This window comes from Rutidosis leptorrhynchoides, chromosome 2 (genome assembly GCF_046630445.1).
Source record: "Rutidosis leptorrhynchoides isolate AG116_Rl617_1_P2 chromosome 2, CSIRO_AGI_Rlap_v1, whole genome shotgun sequence".
Taxonomy (NCBI): domain Eukaryota; kingdom Viridiplantae; phylum Streptophyta; class Magnoliopsida; order Asterales; family Asteraceae; genus Rutidosis; species Rutidosis leptorrhynchoides.
Window position 1 is genome coordinate 200,299,164 of NC_092334.1, and position 24,933 is coordinate 200,324,096.

Genomic DNA, 24,933 nt, shown 5'->3' on the forward strand with positions numbered 1-24,933 from the left:
GAGATAATAGAGATTGGTATTCCATATCTGGAGATGACTTCCTTCAAATACAGTCGTGCTAACTTCTCCATTTTGTCATCTTCTCTTATTGGTAGGAAGTGTGCTGATTTGGTGAGACGATCAACTATTACCCAAATAGTATCAAAACCACTTGCAGTCCTTGGCAATTTAGTGATGAAATCTATGGTAATGTTTTCCCATTTCCATTCCGGGATTTCGGGTTGTTAAAGTAGACCTGATGGTTTCTGATGCTCAGCTTTGACCTTAGAACACGTCAAACATTCTCCTACGTATTTAACAACATCGGCTTTCATACCCGGCCACCAAAAATGTTTCTTGAGATCCTTGTACATCTTTCTCGTTCCAGGATGTATTGAGTATCTGGTTTTATGAGCTTCTCTAAGTACCATTTCTCTCATATCTCCAAATTTTGGTACCCAAATCCTTTCAGCCCTATACTGGGTTCCGTCTTCCCAAATATTAAGATGCTTCTCCGATCCTTTGGGTATTTCATCCTTTAAATTTCCCTCTTTTAAAACTCCTTGTTGCGCCTCCTTTATTTCAGTAGTAAGGTTATTGTGAATCATTATATTCATAAATTTTACTCGAATGGGTTCTCTGTCCTTCCTGCTCAAGGCGTCGGCTACCACATTTGCCTTCCCCGGGTGGTAACGAATCTCAAAGTCGTAATCATTCAACAATTCAATCCACCTAGGCTGCCTCATATTCAGTTGTTTCTGATTAAATATGTGTTGAAGACTTTTGTGGTCGGTATATATAATACTTTTGACCCCATATAAGTAGTGCCTCCAAGTATTTAATGCAAAAACAACCGCGCCTAATTCCAAATCATGCGTCGTATAATTTTGTTCGTGAATCTTCAATTGTCTAGACGCATAAGCAATTACTTTCGTTCATTGCATTAATACACAACTGAGACCTTGCTTTGAGGCGTCACAATATATCACAAAATCATCATTCCCTTCAGGAATGACAATATAGGTGCCGTAGTTAACTTTTTCTTCAATAACTGAAACGCTTTCTCTTGTTCATCCTTCCATTCAAATTTCTTCCCTTTATGCGTTAATGCAATCAAGGGTTTTGCTATTCTAGAAAAGTCTTGGATGAACCTTCTGTAGTAACCAGCTAGTCCTAAAAACTGGCGTATGTGTTTCGGAGTTTTCGGGGTTTCCCACTTTTCAACAGTTTCTATCTTTGCCGGATCCACCTTAATACCTTCTTTGTTCACTATGTGACCGAGGAATTGAACTTCTTCCAACCAAAATGCACACTTTGAAAACTTAGCATACAATTCTTCCTTCCTCAATACTTCTAACACCTTTCTCAAATGTTCACCGTGTTCTTGGTGATTCTTTGAGTAAATAAGTATGTCATCAATGAAAATAATGACAAACTTGTCAACGTATGGTCCACACACTCGGTTCATAAGGTCCATGAACACAGCTGGTGCATTAGTTGAACCAAACGGCATGACCATAAACTTGTAATGACCGTAACGTGTTCTGAAAGCAGTCTTTGGAATATCATCTTCTTTCACCCGCATTTGATGATACCCAGAACGTAAGTCAATCTTTGAATAAACAGACGAGCCTTGTAGTTGATCAAATAAGTCGACGATTCTCGGTAGTGGGTAGCGGTTCTTGATGGTAAGTTTGTTCAACTCTCGGTAGTCGATACACAACCTGAATGTACCATCTTTCTTCTTAACAAACAAAATAGGAGCTCCCCACGGTGATGTGCTTGGTCGAATGAAACCATGCTCTAAAAGTTCTTGTAATTGGCTCTGAAGTTCCTTCATTTCGCTAGGTGCGAGTCTGTATGGAGCACGAGCTATTGGTGCAGCTCCCGGTACAAGGTCTATTTGAAATTCAACGGATCGGTGTAGAGGTAGTCCCGGTAATTCTTTCGAAAATACATCGGGAAATTCTTTTGCGACGGGAATATCATTGATGTTCTTTTCTTCGGAATTGACTTTCTTGACGCGTGCTAGCACAGCATAGCAACCTTTTCTTATTAGTTTTTGTGCCTTCAGGTTACTAATAAGATTTAACTTTGCGTTGCTCTTTTCTCCGTATACCATTAAGGGTTTTCCTTTTTCTCGTATAATGCGAATTGAATTTTTGTAACAAACGATCTCTGCTTTCACTTCTTTTAACCAGTCCATACCGATTATCACATCAAAACTCCCTAACTCAACTGGTATCAAGTCAATCTTAAATGTTTCGCTAACCAGTTTAATTTCTCGATTCTGACATATATTATCTGCTGAAATTAATTTACCATTTGCTAATTCGAGTAAAAATTTACTATCCAAAGGCGTCAATGGGCAACTTAATTTAGCACAAAATTCTCTACTCATATAGCTTCTATCCGCACCTGAATCAAATAAAACATAAGCAGATTTATCGTCAATAAGAAACGTACCTGTAACAAGCTTCGGGTCTTCCTGTGCTTCTGCAGCATTAATATTAAAAACTCTTCCACGGCCCTGCCCATTAGTATTCCCCTGATTCGGGCAATTTCTAATAATGTGACCCAGTTTTCCACATTTATAACAAACATCGTTGGTATTACTTGCTCCGACACTATTCGTTTCGGCATTACTTGTTCCGGCATTATTTGCTCCCGTAGTTTTGTTAAACTTTGGTCCGTAGACCTCACACTTTGTCGCGCTATGACCATTTCTTTTACACCTGTTGCAAAATGTCATGCAAAACCCCTGGTGATTTTCTTCACACCTATGACATGGCTATTTTTGGTTTTTGTTGCCGTTGTTGTTATTGAGGTTGTTGTTGGGATTGTTATTATTGTTGAAACGGTTGTTGTAGTTGTTGTTGTTGTTGGGATGTTTGTTGTAGTTATTGTTAGGATTGCGGTTATTGTTGCGATTGTTGTTACGGTTGTTGGGATAGTTGTTGCGATTGTGGTTGTAATTGTTATTGTTGTTGTACTGGTGACTCTTGTCACCGTTTTCCTCCCACTTCCTCTTGAGTTGTTTCGTGTTGGCTTCTTCGGCCGCCTGCTCTTTAATTCTTCCCTCAATCTGATTTATGAGTCTATGAGCCATTCGACTTGCCTTCTGTATAGAAGCGGACTCGTGTGAACTTACATCTTCTTGAATCCTTACTGGTAACCCTTTTACAAACGCGTCGATCTTCTCTTCTTCATATTCGAATGCTCCCGGGCACAATAGGCACAACTCTGTGAATCTTCGTTCATATGTGGTAATGTCGAACCCTTGTGTTCGTAACTCTCTAAGTTCTGCCTTGAGTTTATTGACTTCGTTTCTAGGACGGTACTGCTCGTTCATCAATTGCTTGAATGCCGACCACGGTAGTGCGTAAGCAGCATTTTGTCCTACCTGTTCAAGATAGGTGTTCCACCACGCTAACGCAGTACCTGTGAAGGTATGCGTAGCGTACTTAACTTTGTCCTCTTCAGTACACTTACTTATGGAAAACACTGATTCGACTTTCTCGGTCCACCGTTTCAATCCAATTGGTCCTTCGGTTCCATCAAATTCCAAAGGTTTGCAGGCAGTGAATTCTTTGTAGGTGCATCCTACACGATTTCTTGCGCCGTTAGCTGCATTACTAGATTCAGCGTTATTGTTGGTATGTAGCGCAGCCTGTACTGCGGCTATATTTGTAGCAAGAAAGGTACGAAACTCCTCTTCGTTCATACTCACGGTATGTCGAGTAGTTGGTGCCATTTCCTTCAAAATTAGCCAAAAGAAATGAGTTAATCATATAGAATATCTAGAGTAGTTAATAGTATTTCGTAGCGTAATATGAACTTATTTATAAAAGCTCTTTCGTCATATTAGCGTTTTATACTCTTTAATTCGGGTAGTACCTACCCGTTAAGTACATACTTAGTAGCTAACATACCATTTCAACTACTACAATTCTATATGAAAAACTAATCACAAAAAAAAAAAATATATCATATTCAAACCTTTATACAATAACTTGCAAACTTACAATACCGCTATTTTACATATAGCATGAAATATAGCACATAAAACTTTGATACAAAGTAGTTGCGAAGATAATTCTAGTTAATAAATAAGGCGTTCAGCAAAGGCAATAAAGACACGCAATTCATACGTCCAAAAACAAGTCATGCATTCTGGTTTTACTAATACCACTTCCCATCCTTGGTTTTGTGGAACATAACCATTGTGACCGATAGTAAGACAATGTGTTGTAACGTCGTCAAAAGGATGAAGGTTACGTAATGACCAACAGCCTCGTAATAACCTAAAAACCTCATTTTTACCCCAATTACCGACTCCGTCACTTGTGGGAACGTTTTGTTTAATAGTTGTAGCCCGATGTTTTTGTTCTCACTTTGGTGAGAAGCGAACATTACTAACCCGTAAGCATAACATGCTTCTTTATGTTGCATGTTAGCCGCTTTTTTTAAATCACGAAGTCCTAAATTCGGATATATTGAGTCAAAATAATTTCTTAACCCGTTGCGTAAAATAGCATTTGGGTTCCCCACAATATATGCGTCAAAGTAAACACATCGTAACTTATGGATTTCCCAATGTGATATCCCCCATCTTTCGAACGAAAGCCTTTTATAAATCAAGGCATTCTTGGAACGTTCTTCGAATGTCTTACAAACTGATCTCGCCTTAAATAGTTGTGCCGAGGAATTCTGACCGACTCTAGACAAGATTTCATCAATCATGTCTCCGGGTAGGTCTCTTAAAATATTGGGTTGTCTATCCATTTTGTGTTTTTATACTGTAAAATAGACAAGAGTTAGATTCATAAAAAAATACTTATTAATACAAGCAATTTTTACATATATCATAAAGCATAAGCACACAATATTACATATATTACACCACACGAATACAACTATCTTATTCCGACTCGCTCGTTTCTTCTTCTTCGGTTTTGGTTCGTTTTGCCAAGTTTCTAGGGATATATGATGTTCCCCTAATACGAGCCATCGTTTTCCACATTGGTTTAGAAAAACCTGGTGGTTTAGAAGTTCCCGGGTTATTGTCACAACTTAAGAAATACGGGTGTTGACGATACATATAAAGTTCATCGGGTTTGGAATCAAATTTCTCTATTTTTGTGCCCTTTCCCTTATTGTTCTCTTTTGCCTTATTAAATTGTGTTAGGGTAATTTCTATAACATCATCGGCATCCTTGTCGGGATCCGATTCATCGTAGAATTGGTAATCCTCCCAATACTTTGCTTCCTTGGCGAAAACACCATTGACCATAATTAACTTTGGTCGGTTGGTTGAGGATTTTCTTCTACTTAACCGTTTTATTATTTCCCCCACTGGTTCTATTTCTTCTTCCGGTTCCGATTCTTCTTCCGGTTCCGATTCTTCTTCCGGTTCTGACTCTTCTTCCGGTTCCGACTTGGGAACTTGTGAATCAGTCCACGAATCATTCCAATTTACATTTGACTCTTCATTATTATTAGGTGAGTCAATGGGACTTGTTCTAGAGGTAGACATCTATCATTTAATCAAACATGTTAAGAGATTAATATATCACATAATATTCACATGTTAAAAATATATAGTTTCCAACAAAATTTGTTAAGCAATCATTTTTCAAGTAAACACGGTCGAAGTCCAGACTCACTAATGCATCCTAACAAACTCGATAAGACACACTAATGCAAAATTCTAGTTCTCTAAGACCAATGCTCTGATACCAACTGAAATGTCCCGTTCTTATTGATTAAAAACGTTCCATATTAATTGATTTCGTTGCGAGGTTTTGACCACTATATGAGACGTTTTTCAAAGACTGCATTCATTTTAAAACAAACCATAACCTTTATTTCATCAATAAAGGTTTAAAAAGCTTTACGTAGATTATCAAATAATGATAATCTAAAATATCCTGTTTACATACGACCATTACATAATGGTTTACAATACAAATACGTTACAACGAAATAAGTTTCTTGAATGCAGTTTTTACACAATATCATACAAGCATGGACTCCAAATCTCGTCCTTATTTAAGTATGTGATAGCGGAAGCTTTTAATAATCACCTGAGAATAAACATGCTTAAAACGTCAACAAAAATGTTGGTGAGTTATAGGTTTAACCTATATATTATCAAATCATAATAATAGACCACAAGATTTCATATTTCAATATACATCCCATACATAGAGATAAAATTCATTCATATGGTGAACACCTGGTAACCGACATTAACAAGATGCATATAAGAATATCCCCTATCATTCCGGGAAATCCTTCGGACATGATAAAAACGAATTCGAAGTACTAAAGCATCCGGTACTTTAGATGGGGTTCGTTAGGCCCAATAGATCTATCTTTAGGATTCGCGTCAATTAGTAGATCGGTTTACTATTCTTAGGCTACCAATCAAAAGGGGCATATTCGGCTTCGATCATTCACCCATATAATGTAGTTTCAATTACTTGTGTCTATTTCGTAAAACATTTATAAAACTGCATGTATTCTCATCCCAAAATATTAGATTTAAAAAGTGGGACTATAACTCACTTTCACAAATTTTTACTCCGTCGGGAAGTAAGACTTGGCCACTGGTCAATTCACGAACCTATAACAAATATGTACATATATATTAAAGTATGTTCAAAATATATTTACAACACTTTTAATACATTTTGATGTTTTAAGTTTATTAAGTCAGCTATCCTCGTTAGTAACCTATAACTAGTTGTCCACAGTTAGATGTACAGAAATAAATCGATATATATTATCTTGAATCAATCCACGACCTAGTGTATACACGTCTCAGGCTAGATCACAACTCAAAATATATATATTTTTGGAATCAACCTCAACCCTGTATAGCTAACTCCAACATTACTGCATATAGAGTGTCTATGGTTGTTCCAAATAATATATACACATGGGTCGATATGATATGTCAAAACATTTGCATACGTGTCTATGGTATCCCAAGATTACATAATATATTAGAATACATGTATAATACAATATAAGTTAGCTAGGATATGATTTGTATAGAATTGTTAATATTTCCCGTAGCTACAAAAATCAAAAAATATCCAATCTTGTTTTACCCATAACCTCTTCATTTTAAATCCGTTTTGAGTGAATCAAATTGCTATGGTTTCATATTGAACTCTATTTTATGAATCTAAACAGAAAAAGTATAGGTTTGTTGTCGGAAATATAAGTTACAAGTCATTTTTGTAAGAGGTAGTCATTTCAGTCGAAAGAACGACGTCTTGATGACCATTTTGAAAAACATACTTCCACTTTGAGTTTAACCATGATTTTTGGATATCGTTTCATGTTCATAAGAAAAATAATTTTCCCAGAAGAACAACTTTTAAATCAAAGTTTATCATAGTTTTTAATTATCAAACCCAAAACAGCCCGCGGTGTTACTACGACGGCGTATGTCCAGTTTTACAGTGTTTTTCGTGTTTCCAGGTTTTAAATCATTAATTTAGCATATCATATAGATATAGAACATGTGTTTAGTTGATTTTAAAAGTCAAGTTAGAAGGATTAACTTTTGTTTGCGAACAAGTTTAGAATTAACTAAACTATGTTCTAGTGATTTCAAGTTTAAACCTTCGAATAAGATAGCTTTATATGTATGAATCGAATGATGTTATGAACATCATTACTACCTCAAGTTTTGTGGATAAACCTACTGGAAAAGAGACAAATAGATCTAGCTTCAAAGGATCTTGGATGGCTTGAAAGTTCTTGAAGTAGAATCATGACACGAAAACAAGTTCAAGTAAGATTTCCACTCGAAATAAGATTGTTATAGTTATAGAAATTGAATCAAAGTTTGAATATGAGTATTACCTTATATTAGAAAGATATCTTACTGTAAATAAGAAAGATTTCTTGAGGTTGGATGATCACTCTACAAGATTGGAAGTAAGCTAGCAAACTTGGAAGTATTCTTGATTTTATGAAACTAGAACTTGTAGAATTTATGAAGAACACTTAAAACTTGAAGATAGAACTTGAGAGAGATCAATTAGATGAATAAAATTGAAGAATGAAAGTGTTTGTAGGTTTTTTTGGTCATTTGTGTATGGATTAGATATAAAGGATATGTAATTTTGTTTTCATGTAAATAAGTCATGAATGATTACTCATATTTTTGTAATTTTATGAGATATTTCATGCTAGTTTCCAAATGATAGTTCCCACATGTGTTAGGTAACTCACATGGGCTGCTAAGAGCTGATCATTGGAGTGTATATACCAATAGTACATATATCTAAAAGTTGTGTATTGTATGAGTACGAATACGGGTGCATACGAGTAGAATTGTTGATGAAACTGAACGAGGAAGTAATTGTAAGCATTTTTGTTAAGTAGAAGTATTTTAATAAGTGTCTTGAAGTCTTTCAAAAGTGTATGAATACATATTAAAACACTAAATATATATACATTTTAACTGAGTCGTTAAGTCATCGTTAGTCGTTACATGTAAGTGTTGTTTTGAAACCTTTAGGTTAACGTTCTTGTTAAATGTTGTTAACTGATAATGCTAAAAATGAACATATATTTCATAGCATTATCCCTCAAGAAAGACAAGCTTTTAGTTGCAATTGTTCTATTTACAAGTGATATTCGTTTAAATAATAAAAGGTGAAGACAAAAGACAGATTCGACGAATTGAAGACGCAAACGACCAAAAAGCTCAAAAGTACAAAATACAATCAAAGTGGTTCCAATTATTGATGAGAAACGTCTCAAAATTACAAGAGTACAAGACGCGAAACGCAAAGTACAAGATATTAAATTATACGCAAGGACGTTCGAAAATTCGGAACCGGGACCAGAGTCAACTCTCAACGCTCGACGCAATGGACTAAAAATTACAAGTCAACTATGCACATGAATATAATATAATATATAATTAATTCTTAAAATTAATATATATATTATATTATATTATAAAACCGTCGGCAAGCTAGGAGCCAAGCTTGTGTGAGCTGGAATCTACAGCTCCGCACTCGCGGAGCTTATAAAGGCAAAAACCTCCGCACTCGCGGAGGTCAAATAGTATTACGTGGGCCTATAAAAGGCCGAGCATTCGGCCAAAATTTAAACATCTTTTTCTCTTCACTCATACGTAAACTTATATATATATATTTATATTTTAACTTTAATTTTAATTTTAATCCTAATAATAAGGGTATGTTAGCGAATATTGTAAGGGTGTAAGTCGAAATTCTGTCCGTGTAACGCTATGCTATTTTTAATCATTGTAAGTTATGTTCAACCTTTTTAATTTAATGTCTCGTAGCTAAGTTATTATTATACTTATTTAATACCGAAGTAATCATGATGTTGGGCTAAATATTTAAATTTGGGTAATTGGGCTTTGTACCATAATTGGGGTTTGGACAAAAGAACGACACTTGTGGAAATTAGACTATGGGCTATTAATGGGCTTTACACTTGTTTAACTAAATGATAGTTTGTTAATTTTAATATAAAGATTTACAATTGGACGTCCCTATAAATAACCATATACACTCAGTCGAACACGATGGGCGGGATATTTATATGTACGAATAATCGTTCATTTAACCGGACACGGGAATGGATTAATAGTCTATGGAATTATTAAAACAGGGGTGAAATTATGTACAAGGACACTTGGCATAATTGATAACAAAGTATTAAAACCTTGGATTACACGCAGTCGATATCCTGGTGTAATTATTAAACAAAGTATTAAGACCTTGTTACAGTTTAAGTCCCCAATTAGTTAGAATATTTGACTTCGGGTATAAGGATAATTTGACGAGGACACTCGCACTTTATATTTATGACTGATGGACTGTTATGGACAAAAACCAGACGGACATATTAAATAATCCAGGACAAAGGACAATTAACCCATGGGAATAAACTAAAATCAACACGTCAAACATCATGATTACAGAAGTTTAAATAAGCATAATTCCTTTATTTTCATATTTAATTGCACTTCTAATTATCGCACTTTTTTTTATTGTAATTTTATTTCATCGCACTTTTATTTATTGCAATTTCATTATCGTTATTTACTTTACGCTTTAAATTAAGTCTTTTAAAAACTACACTACTGTACGATTAGGTACACTGCCTATAAGTGTTGTAGCAAGGTTTAGGTATATCCATTCTATAAATAAATAAATATCTTGTGTAAAATTGTATCGTATTTAATAGTATTTCCTAGTAAAAATATAAGCTATTTCCTAGTACGCCTCGCACACATCAAGTAATTTTTGGCGCCGCTGCCGGGGAACTTAAACGCCGAAAGCGCAACGCTAATGATATAAAAAAAATAATAATAATAATATAATTTTGTAAAAGTTTTTATTAAGTCCTTCGTATAAAAATATAAGTTTTTTTTAAAATATAAAAATATAAAAATACAAAAACAGTTTGTTAAAAAATATATAAAGTTTTAAAAAAAAGTATTTTTACTTTTGAGTTTAAAAATAAGTATTTTATTGTTTTATAAAAGTATTTAGTTATATTCATATTTTATATATATTTGATAAAACAGAAAAACATAAAAAAAAAATAAAAAATAAAAAAACTGAACCTGTGCAAAAACGAACCCCTTTTCAGCCTAAATTTGACCCTCCGCGACTCGCGGAGCTTTTGAACTGGACCTAACCGCACTCGCGGAGGTCAATCTGACAGGTCAACCTAGGACTGCAATTAATATGAAATTAGGGTTTAATTAATTTAATTATTTAGTTTTTAGGGTTTTATTTAATTAATTAGTTTAGTTATTTATTTAATTTGTATTATTAAGTTATAATTAGTTTAATTAATTTATAAAATTAATAGTTTTATTAAATAAATAATATAAAAATAATATTTTTATAAAAATTGTACTTTTTACAACTTTAAGTATATTTTTATATTTTGTACTTTTTTATTTATTCGTTTTAGCGTAATATTTGTATTTTTCGCTCGTATTTAGTTTTAAATCATAGTATTTGCCATAGTTATTTTTATTTCTAGATTTTTAGGCTTTGCCGTAAAATCCCTTAAGTGCTTTTTTCTTTAGACTAAGATTTAGGTGCTTTAGAATTTTGCGACGCTGTTCTAAGTTTTTAGTACCCTTTTTAAGATATTGCCATTTGGGATATAGAATTCCTTGTAAGCTTTAATATTTTTAGACGCAACTTTTAATTCTTAGTTTTTAGTTCCTTTTTAAGTTTTGACGCGCTACTTTCTTATTTTTATTTTTCGACGCCTATTATTTTTCATTCTTTTATTTTTCGATGTTTTTCGACGCGCTCTTTTTCTCTCTTATTTCTCGCCATTCTAGTTTTTAGGACTTAGAATTTTCTCTATTTCTTATCTAATATTTCTTTAAATTTTAAACGAAAAATTGTTTTAAGTGGTTAAATTGATAGACATCAAAATTTTCTGGTTCGTAGTAATAGTTGGATTTGTACGTGGACCGGGTTATTGGAGCCAAACAGTACTCAATTATATTGAGACCAAACGAACCCTGCCCCTCTGTTGCATCTTTTGGCTATTCGAAACGTGGGTAAAATCAGAAAAGTCTATTAATTGGATAACTTATATAATTTTTCTTTCTTTTTAAAAAACTAATAGGATATTCAGTGAATGCACCGAGCAAAACGTTCACCACCTTTTGTACGTTCACCACCTGTAACTCGATCAAGAAATCTAGCAAATATTGTCGCCGTTGATTTTTCTTTAGAATCGTCATCCAATCGACCAAGTACTCCAATTCAAATTTCCGATAATCCATTTTTTGAACCCGACCTCACAATTGAGAATTCGGAGAATATTCAGAGACGATTTCGAGATCCTGAACCATTAATTTTTTCTCCGGAACCACCAATCATTCAAACAGAGATTGTTGAGGAACGAACCATTAAATCAGAATCCTCTAGTGATTCAGATTCAAAAAATTCAATCATGGAAAATCTGGAACCTTTAAGTATGGAAGACCGAATGAGAGCTAAACGCACTGGCCAAGGTCACGCAATTACTCAACCAGACATTAATGCGCCAGATTATGAAATCAAAGGACAAATTCTACACATGGTGACTAATCAATGCCAATTTAGTGGGGCACCAAAGGAAGATCCAAATGAACAAATTCGTACCTTTAATAGGATCTGCACACTATTTAAAATAAGAGAAGTGGAGGATGAACAGATATATCTCATGTTATTTCCCTGGACTTTAAAGGGAGAAGCCAAAGATTGGTTGGAATCATTACCTGAAGGGGCGATTGATACATGGGACGTTTTAGTTGAAAATTTTCTTAAACAATTCTTTCCGGCATCCAAAGCCGTGAGACTTCAAGGAGAAATTGTTACGTTCACACAGAAGCCAAATGAAACTCTATATGAGGCATGGACCAGATTTGGAAAGTTATTGAGAGGATGTCCGCAACATGGTTTAGACACCTGTCAAATAGTACAAATATTCTACCAAGGATGTGACATCACTACAAGGAAAGACATAGACATAGCAGCTGGTGGTTCTATTATGAAGAAAACAGAAACTGACGCTTATAAGATTATTGATAACACTGCTTCCCACTCACATGAGTGGCACCAAGAAAAAGATATTGTTAGATCATCTAAAGCAGCTAGAGCCGATTCTAGCCATGACTTAGATTCTATTTCCTCAAAGATAGATGCTGTCGAGAGACGAATGGAAAAGATGACTAAAGATATACACTCAATACGAATTAGTTGTGAGCAGTGTGGAGGACCACATTTGACAAAAGATTGTCTCAGTATTGAACTAACAATGGAACAAAGAGAGAATGTTTCATACATAAACCAAAGGCCTGGAAATAATTATCAGAATAATTATCAACCGCCAAGACCAATTTACAATAAAAACCAGAATTATAACTGAAATGTTCCATACAACAACCAACAAGGTCCTAGCAATCAACAAGTATCCAATAATACTTACAACCAGCAAAGACCTAATTTTCAGAACAAACCACCACAAACCGATGATAAAAAGCCAAATTTAGAAGATATGATGATGAAGCTAGTTGAATCTCAAACGCAATTTTTCACATCTCAAAAACAAACCAATGAACAAAATGCTCAAGCATTTAGAAATCAACAAGCTTCTATTCAAAATCTGGAACAAGAAGTAAGTAACCTAGCAAGGTTAATAAGTGAAAGAAAACCGGGAAGTTTACCTAGTGATACAAATGCTAACCCCCGGAATGAAACAGCTAAAGCCATTACCACAAGAAGTGGTGTTACACTTAAACCACCTGAAATACCTGTAATTTCTGATGAAGCTATTCCTACTCCACAAGTACCACAACCTGAACAAGGTAAGGAAAAAGAACCGGTAGTTAAAAAGGTTAATGAAGATAACACAGTTAAGACTAAACCTTGTGTTAAACCATACCAACCACTACTTCCTTACCCAAGTAAAATGAGAAAAGAGAGACTTGAAGCCGAGCAATCTAAATTCTTGAATATGTTTAAACAGATAAATGTAAATCTTCCTTTCATTGATGTGATTTCAGGAATGCCTAGATATGCTAAATTTCTGAAAGATCTAATCACAAATAGAAAGAAAATGGAAGAACTCTTGGCTATTACTATGAATGCTAATTGTTCAGCAGTGCGGTTGAATAAGATACCAAAAAAACTATCTGATCCAGAAAGTTTCACAATTCCATCTTTTCTGGGTAGTCTTAGTTCAATAGAAGCATTGGCAGACTTAGGTGCTAGTATAAATTTAATGCCGTATTCACTATACACTAAACTAGACCTTGGAGAATTGAAACCAACACGAATAAGCATACAACTAGCCGATAGATCAGTAATATATCCTAGAGGGATAATGGAGAACATGCTAGTTAAAGTTGGTACTTTAGTATTTCCAGTAGATTTTGTTATCCTGGACATGGAAGAAGATTCTCAAGTTCCTCTCATATTAGGAAGACCATTCTTAAACACGGCTAAAGCAATGATAGACGTGTTCGGTAAGAAACTGACCCTAAGTATAGAGGACGAGAGTGCTACCTTTTCAGTTGATAGAGCAATGCAACAACCGCAATCTGCAGATGATACATGCTATTATATTCAAACTATAGAATCACATGCAGAATTGTTAGAAGAATTTCCAGAATTACAAGGAACAGGAGAATGTTCTTTAGGAGAAGGTACTGAACCAATTGATGAAACTGAAATGTTAGCTACACTTATGGCTAATGGATATGAACCAACAACAGAAGAAATTCAAATGCTAAAAGAAGAAGACAGATATCGATATAAATCATCGATAGAAGAACCACCGAAATTAGAGTTAAAGTCACTTCCAAACCATTTGGAATACGCTTATTTACATGGTGAATCTGAATTACCTGTAATAATATCGTCTTCTCTTACTGAAAATGAAAAATCTCAACTCATTTCTGTGTTGAAAGCTCATAAACCAGCTATTGCATGGAAGATTCATGATATTAAAGGAATAAGTCCTTCATATTGCACACATAAAATCGTTATGGAAGAAGGTCATAAAACGTATGTGCAACGCCAACGAAGACTAAATCCTAATATGCAAGATGTTGTTAAGAAAGAAATTATTAAACTGCTAGATGCAGGTTTAATTTATCCAATTTTTGATAGTCCATGGGTAAGCCCAGTTCAATGCGTGCCTAAGAAGGGTGGCATGACTGTCATCACAAATGAGAAAAATGAGCTTATTCCGACTAGGACTGTAACAGGATGGCGTGTATGTATTGATTATAGAAAATTAAATGACGCCACCAGAAAAGATCACTTTCCCTTACCTTTCATTGATCAAATGTTGGAAAGATTAGCCGGAAATAGTTACTATTGTTTTATTGATGGTTTTTCTGGATATTTTCAAATTCCAATAGCACCCGAGGACCAAGAAAAAACCACGTTCACATGCCCTTATGGTACTTTTGCTTACAAACGCATGCCATTTGGACTTTGCAACGCCCCTGCAACCTTTCAAAGGTGTATGATGGTGATTTTTCACGACATGATAGAAGAATGCATGGAAGTTTTCATGGATGACTTTTCAGTCTTCGATGATACTTTTGAATCATGTCTAGTAAATCTTGAACGAATGCTTATTAGATGTGAACAATCAAATCTAGTTCTTAATTGAGAAAAATGTCATTTCATGGTTAAAGAAGGCATCGTTCTTGGACATAAAATTTCGAAGGAAGGAATTGAAGTGGATAGAGCTAAAGTAGATGTAATTGCTAAACTTCCACATCCCACCAATGTTAGAGGAGTTAGGAGTTTTCTAGGGCATGCCGGTTTTTACCGACGTTTCATAAAAGATTTTTCTAAAATTGACACTTCTATGAATAAACTCCTAGAAAAGGATGCTCCATTCATCTTTTCAGATGAATGTATCAGATCTTTTAATATTCTTAAAGAAAAACTCACTAATGCGCCGATTATGATAACTCCAAATTGGAATCTACCATTTGAACTTATGTGCGATGCAAGTGATTTTGCAATGGGAGCCGTTTTAGGACAAAGGATTGAAAAACGATTTCAACCTATATATTATGCTTGTAAGACGTTACAAGGAGCACAAAAAAATTACACAACTACTGAAAAGAACTCCTTGCTATTGTCTTTGCTTTTGACAAATTTCGTTCATATCTCGTTCTAGCTAAAACGGTGGTCTATACCGACCATTCTGCTCTTAGATACCTATTTTCGAAATAAGATGCTAAACCACGATTAATCCGTTGGATCTTACTCTTACAAGAGTTTGATATTGAAATTCGAGATAAAAAGGGAGCAGAAAATCTCGCCGCTGATCATCTTTCTCGTCTTGAAAATCCAGAATTAGAAGTTCTAAATGAATCGGCCATACAAGACAACTTTCCTGATGAATATCTATTGAAGATAGATTATAATAAAATTCCATGGTTTGTAGACTATGCACACTACTTAGTATGTGGATTCCTTGAAAAAGGATTGTCGTACCAAAAACGAAAGAAATTCTTTAGTGATATAAAACACTATTTCTGGGAAGATCCACATTTGTTTAAAAGTTGTCCAGATGGAATAATACGCCGATGTGTATTCGAAGATGAAGCTAGTAAAATCTTAAACCATTGTCACACAGGACCAACATGAGGGCATTATGGGCCTAAACTAACAGCAAGAAAAGTTTACGATGCTGGATTCTATTGGCCTACAATTTACAAAGACGCACACCTTCTTTGCAAATCCTGTGATGCTTGTCAAAGGGCCAGAAAAATAAGTCAACGTGATGAAATGCCACAAAATGTCATTCAAGTATGTGAAGTATTTGACATTTGGGGTATTGACTTTATGGGTCCATTTCTAAAATCTCATAATAATCTCTACATTCTCGTAGCCATTGATTATGTATCTAAACGGGCGGAAGCACAAGCTCTCCCAAATTAACGATGCACGAGTTGTAATCAACTTTTTAAAACGCCTTTTTGCTAGGTTTAGAACACCGAAAGCTTTAATAAGTGATCGGGGAACTCATTTCTGTAATAATCAACTTGAGAAAGTTCTTAAAAGATATGGAGTAACTCATAAAATCTCCACTGCTTATCATCCACAGACAAGTGGACAAGTTGAAAATACCAACCGAGCATTAAAACGTATTCTAGAGAAAACCGTAGGATCAAATCCGAAGGAATGGTCCATTAAATTGGAGGATGCACTCTGGGCTTTTAGAACAGCCTACAAAACTCCAATTGGAACCACACCTTTTAAACTCGTTTACGGAAAAGCATGTCATCTTCCAGTAGAAATTGAACACAAAGCATTTTGGGCTTTGAAGACATGTAATCTTGATTTACATGAAGCCAGACGTATACGATTAAGTCAACTAAACGAATTAGAAGAATTAAGACAAGAAGCACACGAAAATTGGCTAATCTATAAGGAAAGAACGAAGAAATGGCATGATAAAAGAATCATAAGTTCAAAAGAATTTAAGGAAGGAGACAAAGTTCTTCTTTTCAATTCACGATTCAAGCTATTTCCTGGAAAATTGAAATCAAGATGGTCTGGACCATTCATAGTTAAAAGAGTTTTCCCATACGGAATAGTAGAATTGATAAATTCAAATAGGATTGAATTTAAGGTTAATGGTCACAGAGTTAAACATTACATAGATAGTCCAATGGAAGTTGACAACGAATTTAATCACAATTTCGACACCACAGCTAACTAAGTGTGGGGAGAATCAAGTTTTTAAAGGATAATATGTATTTCTGTTAGAGTTAGATTTTCTGTTTTTGTGTAGTTCTCGAAAATGAAACCCGAATGGTCTTTCCCTAGCAGACCCTAAAGAACTAGTCTTCTCCCCCCATTCCGAATTTTTATTTTTTTAGGTTTTACGAGATGAAGACTTCCTGTGAATTAAACCATGGTCTAATGCTACACGCTTTGATCATTAAACGTAATAATGACACACTTCCAAGTGAAATAGTATCATTAATCAGAGGTATATTGGACGGAGTAAGAAAAGAATCCAGATGCGAAAATAATAAGTTACAATTTGGTAAAGGAAAATCAAAATCCGCAGCGAAAAGAAGAGCACGACACCTTGAAAGATGTCACAAATGCGGAAAATGGTCACACGAAGGAAAATGCTCGACGAATCAGACATATTCCAATACCGAATTTGTTACTCTATGCAGAGACGGGCCGTTCATATGTTTAGAAGAAAAAACATTAAATGCTCGAGGTTACGCCTATGTAGCCATGGAAAATCAATTAGTCCAACTATCTTATGAGTGGGCTAGAGCATATCACTAAGAAATATATTTTACAGGTAAGTTTGTACAGTTTTTATTTTTATTTTTATTTTTATTTTTAACCTTTTGATAATAAACGATAATTTGTTCGCTATAAAGTATTAAATTGGTATTCAATAAAATTAGGTCTTGCGACCGAAATTATTGATATCATACAAAAATTTATTACATCACTACGAAATTTACCGTTTATTCTTAAGGTATAAATATCTTTAATCAATCAACCCAAAATATTTCAAAAATTCGTCATGAGTTAAAATAGGTTATGGAACCGAAATTACTTTACCGAAAAGAGGGGCGTATATTTTTGATGATATTTGATTGATTAAAGTGGGATAAAAGACCAAAAAGATTTTTAATTTTATTTTTACCATGTTTTTAAAATTAATATTTAAAAATTAAATTAATATTGTGAACTTTTTAAAATAAATATATTTAAGTTTGTAAATATTTAAAAAATTAATATTTTTAATATAAGTTTGTATGTATAAAAATATATATAATTTAAATTTGGTGTGAATTTTTAAATTTTAATAATATGAAATTTTAAATTTAAGCATTTTAAATTTAAGTTTGGTGTGAATTTAAAAACAAAAATTTACTTTATTTCGCAAAGTTAAAAATATGATTTTTAAAATTCGTTGTGAGTTGAAGACTAGGTCGTTGAACCGAAATTGCTCTGCCCAAGGGAGGGACGAGAACTTTTATTATCATTATTTTTTAATCTTATTGAATTAAAGTATGCCAAAAACATTTAAAAAAAAACCCAAAAATCTTTATTTTTAAAACCGCGCTTTGAATTGACAAATTTTAAAATTTTATCGAGGGACGGACTAGGACATCGATCCGAAATGCCCTCATCCTAAAAAGAAACAAATTTTTAAAATTTTTATTAATTTTATGTTTTATAAAGTGTAAGGTTTTATCTAATAAAAAAAAAGGTGAAAACACTGTACCCGGCACCCCATGCGATCGCATGAGGTTTCCACTTCAACCTCATGCGATCGCATGAGGCTGAAAAACAGGCCAGATAAAAAAGAACCAGCGAGTCTGCTTCTACACCACAACACACACAACCCCGACATCCGACCACCCTTTAACCGGTATGACTATAACCAAGCCTATCAGAACACCTATAACCAACAATGGAACCCACCTGACGAGATGAACTGGAACCCCTATCCAGACTAATTTAGTTCCATTGGTTATTTTTATGATTTTGATGTTTTTATCTTTTTACTTTTTCATGTATAAACTTATGTTATTGGATATTTTTATGTAATTTTTATCATTTTTATTATTATTGTGTACTAATATTTCACATTTAGGATTTGAAAGTGGGATTTTAAGTCCCATTTCAAATTGCCATGCATGTTTATATTTGTATGTATGTATATTGTCGATTGTACAAAATAGGGTAAAACAGTGCATTTTCAAAGACTGGCATTAAGTTTAGCAAAAGCTAGTTTTGACGACAAAACGAAAAACAAACATGATGAAACAACAAGACGGAATGAACAAATGATGAGCACCATTTATCATTCAGCAAACAAACGCCAATATGTTTGGAAACTTTGGTAAAATTTAATATTTTTTCTACGCTAATCACACTCAATAATTTAAATTGTTAATGATTTCTTGAAAATGAGGGCATTACAAGATCTTAAGTGTGGGAAGGGGTTAAATTCTTTCGGATTTTTAAAATTTTTATCTTAAACACTTGGTTACCATTAAAAATACTAGTAAAGCAGTAGTTGTATTAGAATCTAGTGCTCTCTGATAATAAAGAACAGCCCTAGTCTTATATACTGACTACCCAATTCTAGTAAAATTTTCAAAATTTCCAATTAAATGAACTCAAAATTATGTTTATACATATTTATGAACGATAAAACTAGGTATTAAACACCGAAATTATTGTTACCTCGAAAAGGACATAAATTGAGAAACAAACCAAAATGTTAGAATTCATTTAAAATGGAACAGAGGACAATAAAAAGGCAAATAAAAGCCAAGTGTGGGAAAATTTACCAAGTTATCTTAAACATATGTCACATATTTTTGTAACAAATAATTGAAGATACTTTTGCTTTGGACTAAACTAAACAGTTTTACCCGATTTACTGTAAGAAAGATGGATCTACACGATGAATCAATTCCATCATTAAAAGGAAGTAAAGTCTTCCGAAAAAGAAACGCGCCTCTTGATTTAGGTCATGAAGTTGTCGTCCAGACCAGCTGTAGGTTGACGAAAAATCTAGAAAAGTCATCTCTAAAATCAGCAGGAAATCCACGGACCTCAGCATCAAACAAGGTCGCCAAGTGGTCAGACTTATCCTAATCATGAGAGGATCTGTCTTGTAAAATGGGGAGGACGCCGTGCAAATTAGCTGGATAAGACTAATGAATCAGACCCCCAGAAAGGATAATCTCCTTAAAAGATCAAAAATCAGCTTTTAAGCCCTGATATTACTCAATCCTAGAGATTGACCTTAAAGATTGAGAATTACAAACTCATGGAATTCGATGATATCTAAACTCGAGCTTGAACGAGAAAATATTTTGATCAAAATTACAAACCGATTTGTTTTCTGAAAACCCATTTTCAGTGGTTTCATTACCATTGAACGTAAAATCCTAGGAATTCACCTAGAATTCATTAGGTCACCTGAACCAAATCGGGTGTCAACCATAAGAACGGTGGTTGCATAGCATGGTCAAAGACAGGACCTTGTGCCAGACCAGAAAATTATAAGGGTGAGCTTTACTATTGCTCCTACAAAGGATAGTAATTGCGTTCGACACGTTATAGACCATAATTAAAAGCATGTCAGGGGACATTGCCTTAACAGTTGCTTGTTCAACGCTTTCCTTTACAACCGGATGGTAGTTTACCGAAAGGTAATATTTGGAGCAAGTATACTGGACGTGTTGCTTTCCCAATACAAGGTTAGCAAGTGGGTGACACAAAACCACAAGTTTTGAGCTAAAATTTTCAAATCTGAAACCCACCAAACCCACAAAAATATTTTGCAAACATCGGTGAAGGGTTATTCCGGAAAACTTATCTAGGGTAAAAGCTAGATTTAATTTTCAAAAGATCAAATGTTTTCATAAAGATCTAATTTCCTTAAAGGATCTAAATTTTCATAGTCATGTGGGACTGTAAACCACATCGTTACTACCATTGTTCATACCGCCGTATAGAAATCACTGATGTACAAAGTGTGAAGAATAAAGAAGTGATTCTATTATATTTCAAAACTATATTGCTTGAGGAAAAGCAACGCTCAAGTGTGGGAATATTTGATAATGCTAAAAACGAACATATATTTCATAGCATTATCCCTCAAGAAAGACAAACTTTTAGTTGCAATTGTTCTATTTACAAGTGATATTCGTTTAAATAATAAAAGGTGAAGACAAAAGACAGATTCGACGAATTGAAGACTCTAAAGACCAAAAAGCTCAAAAGTACAAAATACAATCAAAGTGGTTCCAATTATTGATGAGAAACGTCTCAAAATTACAAGAGTACAAGACGCGAAATGCAAAGTACAAGATATTAAATTATACGCAAGGACGTTCGAAAATCCGGAACCGGGACCAGAGTCAACTCTCAACGCTCGACGCAACGGACTAAAAATTACAAGTCAACTATGGACATGAATATAATATAATATATAATTAATTCTTAAAATTAATATATATATATATTATATTATATTATAAAACCGTCAGCAAGCTAGGAGCCAAGCTTGTGTGAGCTGGAATCCACAGCTCCTCACTCGCGGAGCTTATAAAGGCAAAAACCTCCGCACTCGCGGAGGTCAAATAGTATTACGTGGGCCTATAAAAGGCCGAGCATTCGGCCGAAATTTACACATCTTTTTCTCTTCACTCATACGTAAACTTATATATATATATATATATATATATATATATATATATATATATATATATATATATATATATATATATATATATATATATATATATATATATATTTATATATATATATATATATATATATATATATATATATATATATTTATATTTTAATTTTAATCCTAATAATAAGGGTATGTTAGCGAATATTGTAAGGGTGTAAGTCGAAATTCTGTCCGTGTAACGCTATGCTATTTTTAATCATTGTAAGTTATGTTCAACCTTTTTAATTTAATGTCTCGTAGCTAAGTTATTATTATGCTTATTTAATACCGAAGTAATCATGATGTTGGGCTAAATATTTAAATTTGGGTAATTGGGCTTTGTACCATAATTGGGGTTTAGACAAAAGAACGACACTTGTGGAAATTAGACTATGGGCTATTAATGGGCTTCATACTTGTTTAACTAAATGATAGTTTATTAATTTTAATATAAAGATTTACAATTGGACGTCCCTATAAATAACCATATACACTCAATCGGACACGATGGGCGGGATATTTATATGTACGAATAATCGTTCATTTAACCGGACACGAGAATGGATTAATAGTCTGTGGAATTATTAAAACAGGGGTGAAATTATGTACAAGGACACTTGGCATAATTGATAACAAAGTATTAAAACCTTGGATTACACGCAGTCGATATCCTGGTGTAATTATTAAACAAAGTATTAAGACCTTGTTACAGTTTAAGTCCCCAATTAGTTGGAATATTTGACTTCGGGTATAAGGATAATTTGATGAGGACACTCGCACTTTATATTTATGACTGATGGACTGTTATGGACAAAAACCAGACGGACATATTAAATAATCCAGGACAAAGGACAATTAACCCATGGGAATAAACTAAAATCAACACGTCAAACATCATGATTACGGAAGTTTAAATAAGCATAATTCATTTATTTTCATATTTAATTGCACTTCTAATTATCGCACTTTTTTTTATTGTAATTTTATTTCATCGCACTTTTATTTATTGCAATTTCATTATCGTTATTTACTTTACGCTTTAAATTAAGTCTTTTATTTATTTAATATTTTACATTAGGTTTTAACTGCGACTAAAGTTTTAAAATCGACAAACCGGTCATTAAACGGTAAAAACCCCCTTTATAATAATAATATTACTTATATATATTTGTATTTTTATAAATTAAAACTAATATAGCGTTAAGCTTTGTTTAAAAGATTCCCTGTGGAACGGACCGGACTTACTAAAAACTACACTACTGTACGATTAGGTACACTGCCTATAAGTGTTGTAGCAAGGTTTAGGTATATCCATTCTATAAATAAATAAATATCTTGTGTAAAATTATATCGTATTTAATAGTATTTCCTAGTAAAAATATAAGCTATTTCCTAGTACGCCTCGCACACATCATTAACCCAATGTTTATAATATCAAATGAGATTTTAAATTATTATATTATCATGATAATATGATGTATGAATATCTCTTAATATGATATATATATAGATTAAATGTCGTTACAACGATAATCGTTACATGTATGTCTCGTTTCAAAATCATTAAGTTAGTAGTCTTGCTTTTACATATGTAGTTCATTGTTAATATACTTAATGATATGTTTACTTATCATAATATCATGTTAATTATATATATATATATATATCCATATATATGTCATCATATAGTTTTTACAAGTTTTAACGTTCGTGAATCACCGGTCAACTTGGGTGGTCAATTGTCTATATGAAACCTATTTCAATTAATCAAGTCTTAACAAGTTTGATTGCTTAACATGTTGGAAACACTTAATCATGTAAATAACAATTTCATTTAATATATATATAAACATGGAAAAGTTCGGGTCACTACAGCACCAAGGAACCAATGTATGCCCTTAAGGGTGACGTCCTATATCGAAGAAATTATTTAGGGCCGCAATTAAGGTGCATTGGCCTAAACGAAGCTGAGGAAGTTATACACGAGGTGCATGAGGGTGCATGCGCTCTTCATTCGAGGCACAGGTCTATCGTGTCCAAGATTATGCGGCTAGGATATTATTGGCCTACCATGTACGCAGATACTGCAAGCATCATTAAGCGCTATGAATCCTACCAAATACATGCACCTATCAGCAGAGCACCTGCGCATCCAATTATTCCAGTCTCCTCACCGTGGCCATTCTGCAAATGGACAATTGACATAGTCGGACCATTTCCAAAAGGCCGAGGTAATATAACCATTTATTTCATATCATATGCTATATACATCAGTATCTTACGCATACTCTGCATACGCAGGAAACATTAAATTCTTGATTGTTACAATCGATTATTTCACAAAGTGGTTGGAAGCAAGAACATGGGCAACAATTTCAGGAAAAAGAGTGCAAAATTTTGTATGGGAAGACATTGTCTTCCGCTTCGGTATACCAAACAAAATAGTAAGTGATAATGGCACACAGTTTGTGGGAGATCCTTTTCGCAGTTTGTTCGCAGAGCTTAATATTAAGCAAACTTTCACGTCCGTTGCGCATCCGCAAGCAAATGGGCAGTGCGAAGTCACCAATCGGGATATAGTAGCTGGAATTAAAGCCAGATTGGGCCATGGTCGCATTGGTTGGGTGGATAAACTACAAAAGGTGTTGTGGGTACATCGAAAGACACCTAAAGCGAGCACTGGTGAGACTCCGTTCAGTTTGGTATATGGTTCAGAGGCTGTTGTACCTACAGAGATTGGGGTACCATCATTCCACGTACAGAAGTTTGATGAACAAATCAACACGGAGGCTTTATGAGAAAATCTTAATTTGCTAGAAGAGCGCAGACTCTCTGCGGCGGTTAACAAAGCTAACAATAAGCAGAAAATCGCAAAGTCCTATAATCAGCGTGTGAGTTCACACTCTTATAAGTGTGGGGATCTGGTTTGGCGTCAGAATGACGAAATTCATGCGGAAGATACTGGGAAATTGGGTCCCCGCTGGGAAGGCCCATACAGGGTAGTGGCAGCAAGCAACACTGGGGTATACCATCTGGCGACATTAGATGGCACACCTGTGAAACGCACTTGGCACGCGACGTTGTTGAAAAAATGTTACATGTAGCTGGTTGGACCTGATCACTCCAATATATTTTAGTGCATTGTTTTTTCCTTTTTAT